The sequence below is a fragment of the Heliconius melpomene genome, chromosome 10 (assembly GCF_056956725.1).
Source record: "Heliconius melpomene rosina isolate 202511_hmr_F chromosome 10, ASM5695672v1, whole genome shotgun sequence".
Taxonomy (NCBI): domain Eukaryota; kingdom Metazoa; phylum Arthropoda; class Insecta; order Lepidoptera; family Nymphalidae; genus Heliconius; species Heliconius melpomene.
The window spans coordinates 955,927-970,040 of record NC_140398.1 but is presented as its reverse complement, the minus strand read 5'-3'; the positions used below and the strand labels follow the sequence as shown (position 1 = coordinate 970,040).

At 32.3% G+C, this 14,114-nt stretch overlaps 1 protein-coding gene across 7 annotated transcripts in view; it reads right to left on the bottom strand.

Annotated features, from left to right (window-relative positions):
* The window catches only part of nolo (ADAMTS-like no long nerve cord), a 281,142-nt gene that overhangs the window by 215,300 nt on the left and 51,728 nt on the right, over positions 1 to 14,114 (bottom strand). For 6 of the 7 annotated variants that reach the window (XM_085191633.1, XM_085191640.1, XM_085191636.1 and 3 more), the window contains exon 2: positions 3,399 to 3,447. The exons of the other annotated variant lie outside the window; for it this stretch is intronic. The gene's annotated coding sequence lies outside the window, so the exon portion shown is untranslated. The remainder of the gene's footprint in view (positions 1 to 3,398; positions 3,448 to 14,114) is intronic. 7 annotated transcript variants of the gene reach the window in all.

Below are 14,114 nucleotides of genomic sequence, written 5' to 3'. Positions count from 1 at the left end.
AACGCCCACCTCAGTCAAAACAATGATGGGTGTGCAATTGACATATCGTGAAGCATATTAAGCAGTCGACGCCGTTGTCAATCTAACGTCAACGACAGTCGTCACAATCTAATACTGTTGACACGACTCCCATATATGGTCTAATTCTAGTATTACAAAAAAGATTACCTAAAAAAGATCCCTCTAAGCTATAAGGATTATAGGCACATTTCATATCAATAAATAGAAATGAAACTTACAACTTTAACAAACGGTTAAACATTTACCAACTGCACCACAGCCGACTTAAATACGGATATTATAAAAATAAATGTCTTAAAATGGATATCTATTAATGAAAATATTTTTCCTGCTTTTTCTTACTCGTAAATAAGTTATAAACTTAGACAATGGCTATTCTTGGGAAGAAAAAGGGTTAAGTTACGGCTATATTAACTTGAGCTAAATCGAGCCAAGACCAAGATAACTCCACAATATGATGTATATTGTATATACATAAATAATTATGAATAAACTATGGTAATGCTCAAAGTACCACCAGGGCGAAGTGGGGCAGGGTGTGACAGTAAAGCTGACGGTAGTGGGTTCGATTCATACTTGGGAGCATCCATTATTCCATTTCGAAGGAGAGTGGAGAATGGAGTGTCTTGACACTAAGTTTCTTCTGTCTACCTTGCTATATGCGCGATATATGGATACAGTGTCAAGTTATAAAAAATAAGAGATTCTTAAAAAATGTGTGGGCTAGGACCTCCTGCTAGTACCTTTCATTACATACCATTACTATTAGAACTTACGATCAATATAATGTATGTTTAATATAATATTAGATATCACAGCAGGTATTTTGTTTGAACAAGCGTAATTTACAATTTAACAAAAACATAAAATAATTAAGAGAAAGTTCTTATGTCGGATTTATTTTATTTATTATTTTATGCAGTAATTGTTGATAGTAGCTTAATATTATTGTCAAAGTTATATTTACAAGCAAAATATTTTTTCTAGCTTTGCACTATATAATTTATTCCATTTCTCATTAAGACAGTTCTGCTCCCCACTTTCTGCCACATTCTGAAGCATTGTAGCGGTGAAGCAAAGCACTGACGGAACAGAACACCGCTCTTTGCCTCGTTACCAGAGCGAGAAAATGGAAATATTAAATATTTCATTTCCCTAAGTGGCGATCGAACCCACGATCCTCGTGTTTACAATCACACCCTTGTATCTTAACACTTAGTTCTCAGTTTCCCTGGGACTACCCTATACTACATGGAAAACTGAATGATCGTTAAATATTTTAAGAAGACAAAATGATGGGCGGATTTTACAAGTAGCCCTTTGACGTTAATACTTCATGTGCAGAATGAAATTAGACATAGACAAGAACGTGATGCCGGAAAACCTTGGAACTTCGCTATTTTAGACAAAAATAGTCGCCAATTTTCTAACTTCACGCCGACATTTCTTCAATAGAGAAAGTCAATAGCAATTGAACTGAACTGGAACCGAACCAACTATTAAAAAAGCGAAGCAAATAAGAACAAGCCATTTCTTTTTTCAGATTCATGCTCTATCCCGTATATAACAGATTAAGAAGAGAAAATTAAGTTTAAAGGCACTCCGTTCTCCACTTACCTAATAAACTTGCAGAACTAAAATAAAAAGTTAATATAAAATTGTTCGAAGGTAATATGCCTTTATAGTCTTAAAACAAGATATTTAAAACTAGAGCACAATTATTATACTGTTATATTGTATTTTAAAATTTTAAATTCCTCTATAAAGATAAAAGAAAAAGGGAAAACAAAAAAACTACCTCAACAACAGCAGGTAGCATGGAACTATCGAGATTTTTAATTAAAATCTTCAAGGCTGCAATTTGAAAATAGATGAAAATTAGCCTTCGCTTTGCAATATTCTGGTAAATATTTTCCTATTAAAAATTAACTTATTATACTTTTTAAATATGATTTCTTGGCTTTTAGATTTACAATGTATACCAAACTCGTTTGGAAAGAATTATCCTTTGAACATAAAGTTTCATGTTTCTTTATATCCTTTTTTATTGTTTGTAGTTATGTTAGTTAGCTAGTTAAGTTAACTAAATAAATGGTAACGATCCTCTAATAATTATGATTTTGAACAAAAAAACTGACTGAAAATTAAAAAAGAACCATTAAAATCGGTTTAGCTAGTCAAAAGTTCTGAGGTAACTAACATGAAACAAAAAAAAAAACAATCGGATTGGAAGCAATTCGATTTTTTTAACCTCCTAAAAAAGGTAGTAATCGTATAGTACGTATGTTTCATTACCGCTAATTACTAATTACGCTGGGTTTCCCGCTAATTACGCTGGGTTGCGTAATCAAAACCAAAAACATTTCAAGTTGAGACAGCTCTTGAGCTGCTAAACTTAACGCTGTTTCGCGTAACCTGACCCAAAAAAGAACAACAAGAATCGCCGTCAGTAAAGACTATCGCAACTGCGACACGACAGCGTCCAAACAAATTATTATTCGTATTTAAAGTGTAACTAATCAATTGATACCAATTAATTAATTTGCTATATATGTATATAAAATATATTAAAATTGTCTTAATGATGGTCGTTAAATTAACATTTTTATAAGGTTTAAAGGGCAGATGGTTTCGAAGTTTTTGATCGTCAAGGCTTGTTTCGTTAAAGTATACTATAACTGTATATCTGTAGTCAACGTTTATCAAATTAATGTGTGATGGATTTTAATATATCAATCGTAATTGAGGCCACCATGGCGCAGTGGCTGACTGACGCATACTGATGCGGCAAAGGCGCAAGTATCGTTTTCAGGGGTGGTAGAAGGGGAGAATGAAGATGCGTGAGTAGTAATTAGCACTGGACTCATAAATCTGATCCGCGGTCTCTTTCAGTATGATTACTGATTTGCACAAGGAGACCACTGGAGACCTGGAGAACTCCAGTGGTGTCAGCCCCACTAACGTGAATTATTTACATTTGCCTATTTTGATAAGTTAGTTCGATATTGCACTATCAATGGTCAAATCAATATAAATTAGTTATCAGATCTCTTATTTCGCTCTCTTTTATCATTCTTTCGATTTTTAAAATGGATTTTTAGCATAATATATGAATTTTGCTGCTGTCCAGAATATAAAACTCCAATTATCAACTAACCCGCTGGAGACATACAGTAAAATATACTATTAGATAAGATTAGAATCGTTCGAACACCCATCCACTTCTGACAGGAGTAAGCGATACTTAACACAAGATTACTATTAAAATCATAAAAGAATTTATTTTAATAAAATATTAATTATTTTCCAAAGTAAATATTTGAATCTCTTCGTACAAATTAAATAAAATATGATACATATTATTATTTTATATTTACCTTATTCGAAGATACGGAAACTCTCCGTGTTTATTGAATGCAAATTTACCTGAAACAAATACAATTGATTAAATTAAAGAAGTTTAAGTGATAGCGAACGCAGTGGTTGTACTTTTAATTGCATACAAAGAAATTAAGTGTTCCATTTTCTCACTCTGGAAAAAAGACCAATTGAGTCTTTGAGGTCTGTCACTCAATCACCTGGACACCTGGTAGACAGTAGTGTCCTAATTCCTAACCAGGGAACCTAGTGTTGAACCTGTGTTATTACCAAGAGCGAATATATACCAGTGGTCAGTGTTACTTCACAGCTAATTACATATTTTCATTTGACTACAGGGACCAACCCCCATGCATACCTATACATATATCATATAGATTATTAATACACAAACTATTATATACTGTAAAATACAAAAAGTTTCCAAATATTTGGTTAGAGGAAAAATCGAATTGAGAGAAAAACTATTTGGCTCTGATCCTTTCAATAAAGTTTATTATCATCTGGCCGTTGGCACGTAGGTACTAGCCCGGTGTACCCGTAGGTGGGGTGTGACATGTGATCGTAAAACACGCAATTTGTCAAAGGGGACATAAAATATAATGTAATTTAAAGAGATCTGGTGAGAGATCGCAGTTTGTTGCACTTGGAGTGTATTTCAAGTTATATAAAAAAGATCAATGATTATTTGTGATCAATGAATTCCTTGTATAACTATAATAACAAACAATGTGGCGTTAAGTTCCGCCACTTAACACGTTATGCCACAAGAACTCAGCGCAAAGTGGGCAACAGAAGTGTCTTAATCAAAAAAATACAAAAAACCAAACAATCGATATACAGAAAAATATTTTAAAATCTTAGCAAATCATAATAAAAGTATAACTTTTAAATTGTAACTTATCGCCTTGTTCGCACGACAAGGGACATCGCCGCCCGCTGTTACACCCTATCCAATAAAATTCGCTGATTATATTTTAATCTGTCCACTTGAAAACATTATAGATAAAAATATGATCATTCAGTAACTTATTGAAATAACGAACAACATAATAAAAAGTAGAAATTGAACCTAAAAAGTATAGAGTGTAGACTCATTCTACATGACCTTTATAAATGATGCTGTTAGCAGTATTGTAAAAAAAATACAATGCTCAATTTCAAATTGATAATCGAACCCACTACCGCCGTATAAAAACTGTATAGACATCCTTTAAGCAAACCTACCTAACAGTAATTATTTACTTGTTTTAAAATTTTCTCATATCCATTTTACACTAAAAACAAGCTACAAATTTCAACATGGTGGCACGAATAAATAAAACATTACGAAACCATGGTCTCCACCTATACATCATAGGAGATACATACATTAAACATGATAATGTTGATGTATTCATTAAATTTTAATATAAATTTGTGGCAAATTGATAGACGACGTCGCTAATCGACCAATAGTGAAGCCGTTAGAGTTTTGTGACATCAGGAAAGGTGGTCAATGAAAATTATGAACATTCGTTTAGTTAACTGCTTGGAGGGTCAAATCTAAGTTTCGTAAATGTGCATATGTTAGTTTACAATTTTTTCGGAAATCGAAAGTCATATCGAGATGATCATTTTTTATTTATACAGTTTTATTCTAACTTAATAAAATATAGCTGCCATGCAAGATCTAAAATTGAGAAGAAGTATAGAAAGGGTGGAACGCGAAGGGAACCTTCTATCGCAACAATACCTTTAAATTAGAGAGGCGAACGAGAAGTGCATGAGAAAGTATCGAGTTTTAATTTTTTTCTAAGGCTTCTTACTTGTTACCAAATAACAAGATGTGAACGTAGTGCCATCACACTCAACCTGATTGATGTAAGTTTGTAAACAAATGCATTTAAATCTGACTTTTATATCAATTAAGAAACACATTAAACAGATATTTCATTTGGTTATTCAAGCTGTCTGTATATAGGAGAAATTAAACCCTAGAAACATAAGTATAGGGCTGTAATTCAATTGAACGATAGAAAAATTCTTTATGCGAACTAAAGCGCATGTTTTGAGCAATTTATTAAATGAATTTGTCGTAGAAAGTATAATATTTACGGGTTTAAGGGCAAAGGAGATTGAAAATTGTAATGTTATAGGTTTTATTCGTAAATTATACAGCGTGTGGTGTTTTTTTTTTTCTGGTTTAAGATTATTTATGAGTGTATTCAATGTGAGAGTAGCCGCTGTGGGACAGTTGCGGTGTTAATGAATGCAATATGGTTATGGGTTCAATTTCCAACATGTGACTTTTTTTGTTACTTAATAGAAATCCATAACAACGAGGCCGCTGAGACGCAGGAACACAAACGTGTGACTGTAAACTGGGAAATGAATTATTATTTATTAATATTTTTATTTCTTTTCTCTAATGACAGCTTTGATAAAATTAATAATCAAAAATCCCTGATACAAAAATTTCTGGCATAATTTTCAAACAAAAAAAACAATCAAAATCAATTCATCCGTTTGGGAGCTACGATATATATCGCATCCATACAGATACACAGACGTCAGAAAGATGAAAAGATAAGCCGTGAAAATTAGGCAGTGTATGGGGAAGGAAGTGTCTTAGCACTGGGTTTCCTCTGCTTACATGTTATGCGGGAAAGACCGCGAAGCTGTCATCAAAGTGATTTATCACTAAAACATTTTTTTATCCATACAGTACATATACCAAAAAAAAATCATACTCAAACAAAACATTAAAAACGAATAATATATTTTTTTCATTTGTCAAATTCCCTGTCAACTCTCTGGAGTTTGAAGCATCAGTGCTTACCCTTGACCCGTCCCGTAACGCCGTCACGTTATGCCTTTTATCGTTTAGTGTAATTGTAAAAGTTTTGACGTTGCTCTGTCGAGAGCACGAGTAGATACGTTTATGTGATACTTATATGTATATATATATTTAAAATGTGTTTTTTTTTTAGTTACACGCTGTATCCCGCACATGGCAGAATAGGCAGAGGTTCACACTCAGGAAAATATCTCTGAAATTTAATGATTCTTAATTTAAAAGAACGGAGTGTCTAAACTCCTTCTTCGCTACCACCCTATTGTAAATCCATTTAATATTTAACTAAATAAAAAAAATATTCCGAATATATATTATTTTTTGGCTATATAGATATGAAATTTCAACTAAACTGGACGATCAACACTAGACGCTAGGAATATTCAACTGTTTACACTTCGACCTGACCTGTTTCGGCTTTATGCTCTGGTTCAAAGCTTAGTGAAATTGCCAAAGTTTTGTATATTATTCTTTAACATAATACGAATATCATAAAAATAAACATCACAAGTCTATTTTACTTTAGGTTCAATAAAATGGTTATCAAAAAACTAAAAACTCAATGAGATTTTGAAAATAATAAGCTGAAAAAGAAAAAAATATTGCACCGAGGCCGTTGTAGCGGAGGGGTACCAGCGTGCGACTGTAAACGCGGGTTCTGGTTGTGGGTTCGATTCTCACTTGGGGGCATGAAATATATATAATGTTCATTTTCTCTCTCTGGTAACCAGACTCGGCGCGGCATTGAGTTCTGCCCCCTCAAAAAGCAATGCCTTCGAATATTTGGCGGATAGCGGAGAACAGGAGTGTCTTAGTGGAAGCCGGAGTGTCAACAGCAACTTAACAATTTTAGATTCCCATATTCCCCTGCCTACCCTGCTACGTGCGAGATAAATAGTGATAAAAAAAGTTAAAGTTTCACTACTCGACGCAATGTATCAACGATTGGGCGAAATGGTGAACGGAGTATATTAAAATTAATTTTCCTCTGTCTCCCCTACAATGTGGTAAAAATCATGAAGCAGCTTTCTTAATAATCTTATAGAAAAATTCAAAATAAAAGGTGATTTGTCACAATTTTTTCAACTCAACACCCCCAGAAAATTGAGTAGAAACGGCAAAATAAATTGAAATTTCAAACTTTCCACAGATTACAGACCTAAAGTAATAACATTTAGGTTGTTTACCCTTCACCCTACTTTATATTGATGGTTAGTATAATTGTAAAAGTTTAGACGCGGCGTCGCGTTGACTCACATTGAACAGAATATGTTTGCTTGTATCGTTATAAGTTTGCAAATATATCATATTTTTATATTTTATGGACCTCTTTTTATCTATTTTAAAAACATTGAATACTAAGTAACGGAGCTCAACGCCGTCATTAGTTAAACTATGCCGATAAAAATGAAAGTTGTTGTTTTTAAGCTTCACGCTGTATCCCGCATACAGAACATACATTAGGTAATTCCCACTCAATTTTACGATATATTGCCTCATGAATGGTGGAACTCTACGTCTTACTTTGGCTTTATGCTAAACGGAGTAAATGAAAATAATTAATTCCTCTGAGTCGAAATCGAACCCAAAACTACTCTATAATATTCTTTATACATACATATACAAGACGTAATAAAACAAAACAACACTACATTAAAAGTGTAAAAAATAACACAACTATCACAAACTTTTAATAAAAAACTAACAAAAAAAAGCTTCAAAGTTGTTTGCGAAATTTCGTAATTAATTTCCATCTTGTTTTAGTTCACAGTAATAAATTCTCACATAATCGAAACCAATCAGCCTTCCGATACGAAATCTTCGAGCATTAGATTTTAATTGGCAACATGTATAATAATTTATTGGCCTTCATCCACAGTAGCTAATTTGTTAAAACTACATTTCATAGTAAGTAATAATATTATGACGCAGTGGTAAACGACTGCGGGTTCGATTTCCACTCGGGGAAATTATTATATTTAGGTTATTTTTATTTCTCCGCACCGGTACACAAAGCACGGCGGTGCGCCTTTGAACAAAAACACAAAATGCATTTAATTGACAACGCAATGGTCGTGGGTTTGATTACCACTCAAAGGAACAATTCATTATATTTAAATTGTTTTATTTTCACATTCTGTTAAACATTTAAATTATCCACTTTTCTTAAACATTGGGCGGAAAGCGGAGAATCGAGTATCTTAACTTAGCTCTCATCAGCTCGGTCTGCTATATTTGAAAAAGCATAAGAAAAATATAAATTTGTGATATATTATAGTCTTTTTTCATTCTATTCAGTTTTTATAGTCGATATCGTAGCGCGGCGTTGAGTTCCGCGACTCCCTTAGTTCAGCTGCCTACTCAGATACATCCCATCAAAATGTGCGCATCATTTTATTTTGTTTTATTTAAATCTTAAATATTTAATCAAATCATCATTCATTATGGAACAAATCAAAAACAGCATGCCACGGGACCCCATAAATAATTCCCATTTAAAAAACAACACGTCTTCAGAACATTCAAATTATAATAATTGATAGTTCCTCGACCAACAGTTCAGCTCCAAAGCGATAGGACGCTATATCAATCACTTCTATCGATTAAATATTGCATTTAAATAACAACATTAACATAATTAAACAGTGTGTTCTTTATTTGACTCTTTTTGACAAATTTCCTTCACAAGGTGTTTTTTAATGTTTTACTTTCTGTTTTTATATACCGTTCGTTATACGTGATGGTTTCAGTTATTAAAAAAATATTAGAATTTTATAGTTGTAATAGTATATATAAATATAATTTACCAAACCTATATAACTTTAATTTCACGATTCAGACCCACGCATCTAACAAAGATGGCAGTAAGTATTCTATGTACATTAATATAATTTTAATTTTACATTCCTCCTAAAACATCGTTATGCATTTATTTTAACTTAATAATTAAATAATATTTATCTGTGTATATTAATGGCATTATGTGCATTAATATCGCTCTTCTTTGTTTTAATAATAACTATAAGCTATTAAAAACTTACCGACGAAATATTCCAAAACAAGCAATTATAAAAAGTAAAAGCACTTATAACTTATCTAACTATCCTCGAATGCTAATATAAAAACTATATTCACTCGTGCTTTTAAATATAAAATAAAATATAACTAAATAAGAATTAATTATAAATTAAAACTTCTCTAAACATTTTTGAACAACTATCCTTTACCAGACGCATCCGCCATCTTCCCTCTCTGTCTTTCCTTTTTAATTTTGACGTAGACAGCAGCTTATTCAGCCAACAAGATATTTTGTAATATTAAAAACTAACTATGTTATTATTTCTTTTAAAATAAAATACACAATGATTACTTATAATTATTAAATTATGTTCAATAAATATCTTTTATATCAGCGTGTTTTACCTACGGTATATTACGTTACTTTAATATTACTTGTGAACGGCACGCTTAATTAAATGACTGAACTAAACTATTATTTGTAGGATTATATTTATCGTAAACTATAAATTAAATATTATTTTAAATTATATTTATAATATTGTTTTATTTCTTTTTTTTATTAATTATATTATTAACCTACACATTTTAGTTATGGTATAGATTGTTACAACTCTAACTCTAACTCGCAACCCGCTCTACCTGTGGCCAGAGTAACCTCAATTATTTAAAATGAGCCCTACATTACCATTTCAGTATGCGGTCGAGGAAAATCTTTTCAGCTTCACCAAAAACCTGCTGTTAAGACTCTCCTTTCCCAATTTCCCGCCGAATATTGGAGGCATTGCGTATTGAGTGGTGGACCTCAACGCCGCGCCTTGTTATCGTAGCGAATCATTAAAATCAAATGTTAATAAATAATAATTCATTTCTCAGAGTAGGAATCGGATCCACAACCGTCGCGTGAACAATCACACGCTTGTGCCACTATGCCACTACACGTTCTAGCTTTTGTTAGATGAAACCATTGAATGCAACTTAATTAACGTAACAAAATTCAATTTCATAGCAGTATAAACACTTCAAGACTACAGCGTAATACAAGAGCACATTATCATTACTATATTGCTTTCTACAACGCTCTAGTTGTAGTTGTAGTAGTTTATTGACGGGATGGGTGAGCGAGCTTAATTACTTCTAGACATTAAATCTTGGTACGTGGCATAGTGTGCCTTAAAGAGCCTTCTAATTTGCATATATAGTGTGACAAGACGTTGTAGTTTCTTCAGAGTATCTTAAAAGGTATTAAAAAAACGGTTAAGTGCGAATCAGACTCGCCCACCGACGCTTTCGAAAAATAATTAAAGAAAGATTTTATAATTTTGAAGTCTGTATAAAAAATTGAAGAAAGGAAAATAAAAAAAAGAACATTTTTTTATATTTTTTATAGATTCTATTACCTTACGCAATTGCCGTCAACCGGGTGAAATTATATCCATTACTCACCAACCATCTGCTCAAAAGAGTCGAAAGTCGAGAAATTTCCAACAAAATTAATAAAAAACATAATAAGATAAATGGAAATTTAAACCTATTAAATCAAAATTAATATAATAATATTTAATATATGTATAGCTTTTAATATTTATGATGTCTTTTACGTGCTTGTCGTCGTAATGGTTGCAAGTTTGGTGCTCGGTCGAGCTATTATGCTAATGTGTGAGAATTAACCTACATGCAGTATGTTTCGGCAATAACACTTCAAATGTTAATTTTGTGAAGACAAAAATGTTTGAAGATAGATGTTTTAAAGTGTTTACCATATTGCTTCATTTGCCAGGAAAAACACTTAATTATGAAGCAAAAGTACAGTATTTTTATACGAGTATTCTTGCTGTGGCGACAAGACTATGTGTGGCGTTATACGCAATTCTCTCTTTCAATCTTGAAATTAGCACGGGGAGTGGGTAACGAAATGTCTTGACCTGCCTACAATGCTATATGTGAGATACAGCGGAAACCTATAAAAAAAGATGATAATAGAACTAGTGACCCTAATATCTATTACACACAAAATCAACCTAAATCAACACGATTCATGATGCATACCGTACTTAGAATCATAAACAAAGTAATAGAAAAAAAATAAAAGTTAAAATAATGCCCAAAAACTGGAACGCCTAATGGAAAGCACAATAAACATAAATTGACTTCGAATCGATAACCAATATATTGAAATGTAAACAGAAAAAAAGAAAAAAACAACGACTTAATCTAAGCGCGTAAAACTGGCAAAGTGAAAAAATAAACGTCAATCGTCGAGACGTTCGAACAAACGCTTATAAATGTTCAGATGAGAAATACGAAAGTATACGACACACCGCTGTAGAGGTTCTTTCTTAATTTTTTGTTTTTTTTTAGTTTTACGCTGTACCACAAATATAATGTGTTCTCTGTGCTCTCTGCTTTCGTCTCCCGACATTGCTATATGTTAGGTAAGCAGAGGGAATCTAGTGTTAAAGCACTTTATCACACACGCCGGATTTAAGACATGCGAGGAAACTCAACCACACACCTGCTACGCGCAGGGTACGTAAAATAAAAAATGAAATTTATTTTTCGGAATCGAATCCACAATTGTTGCGGTTTTAACAGTTACATGCTATGCCGCTGCGCCAAGGCTGCCTCAATTTAAGCGAACGTTTTATTTTGAATTACTTTATGTTTTTCCTGAATACGGCTAGGCATACTTTGCCTATGCAATGTCCTCAAATAGCTAAATTTCGCAAATTAAGTGTGAAATCACCAATATCTCGAAAATTGGGTGACCCCACTGGTCCTAGCACTAGGTTCTTTCTACATACTCTGCTATACACAGAATTCAGCGTAAAGCTAAAAAAATCCATTTAATGATTATTTAATCCGTGTGTCACATAAATGGATAAGTTACGATCCTAAGCGCTGCCTCTAAATGCCTTATTTGGTTAACAGTAGTTGTGAGATAAATTAGAGATATACAACTATTTGTTGTGGGAATAAAATCGTTCAACATTTTTTAACTATATTAATTTAAAGTACGTATATATATATATATATATATACATATATGTATATGGATTTATGTTATAAAATATAAAAAATTATAATCCAAATAAAAGGTTTATTTTAAAAATTTATGTTTAATTTATAAGAATCAAGGATCTAACATAACACTATCAATTAACGACTTACTAATCTGAAATACTTTAATGTACTCATAATACTATCATAATAGAAAAACTGCATGTATATTGCTGAGCCGTTACTAAGATTGGCGTGCACAGAGAAACAGAGAAAAAAATAATTAGCAGTGATTTGTAGTAAGTTTTAGTATATCTTCCATGTACAGACAACGATCAGTTACAATTTTACTATATATATAGAAATAAGATTATACTTCCCAATTAGCGTGACATTCAATCGTATCTAAAGTCACATCTCTATCGATCTTATAGCAATTTACTTAAAAAAGCAAAAATAATTGGATTCCTATGGGATATCAGGAAAATTGGGAAAAGAATACTGAATGGAAGATGTATATATATAACTATGTTTGTATTATATATTTTTTTCTTACATAAAAGACCTCGTTTTAATCAAGGGGACCGTCAAACTTTTGGGTTAATGTATACATTCTGCTAAACTTAATGATCGAAGTGCGTGGAAAAGTTGAAATTTTCTTATCTCAGTTTATAAGTCGTACCTACTATGTTTCTTTGAACTAGGTAATCTGCTGATGACTGAATTATTTTTAGTGACAAACTTTGTATTTGGGAATATTAATTTTATCTTCAAGTTTTTATCGGATTTTGTAAATAAGAATTATTACTTCTTTCTCTACTTTTCGCTAAAATTTAAATATGTCTGTATGTGCCGCCCCATAGCTAAGTAGAGAGAGGGAATCTGAAAATTTAAGAGCTTATGGGTAAAATATTTCAAACTCATACCTAAGCAAATTAATCAAGATACCTCAACGGTTTAGATGTAGGATTTTTTTTTTCATTTACCAATTTTATCCTGACTGTATTACGTGTTACTGACTGTGTACGCAGTTACGAATAGATATCACTAACGTAAACATCTACTACTACAAAAAAATTTATTCTCAAAAAACTCACTAGAACAAGAAAGGGATATCTCTCGTTCTATTTTACGCAATTTCCCATTTTCTACAATATTATTTCCTTGAGTGGGAATCGACCTCACAACCCATCGCGTTAACAATTGGATACTTGTATCAATGCACTACGACGGCCTTTTATAATATTATAAATAATTAAACGTAATATATATACAAAGATTATATTACATGATTTGGCTACCATATAACAATAATAGTAAGAATCACGAGCCGGCGAAGCCGCGGGATCGCTAGTACATTAATATTTCGCGGCGTACCCACTCCCCATATTAGTATTGGTATTGAGGGCCGACCGTTTGTTACAGAGCAATACATGTCTTCACCGACTGTTGGAACAAACGAGGAGCAATTAATAAAAGCTAACAGTTTCTATTTGTAGCTTTGTGTTATTGATTTTGATGTGTTTTAGTGGTGTTATTTTGAGTGTGACCGTAAACGCGACGGTTATGGTTTCGATTCCTATTCAAGGCAATTAATTATTTTTATAATTATTTTCTTGCTCTGGTAACAATATATTGCGCGGCGTTAAGTTCCACTATTCAACACACAATGTCTCGAAAATTAAGTGGTGCGTGGGGAAGGGAGTGTCTTAAAATTTAGTTCTTTATGGCTATACTGGTGTACACGGGATACAGCCTGAAAATAAACAAAAAAAAAGTAGCTTACAATTATTAAAACAACAAGCAGCTGCTATACCTGAAACAATATAAAATATATATTAGAAATATGATATAACAGTAT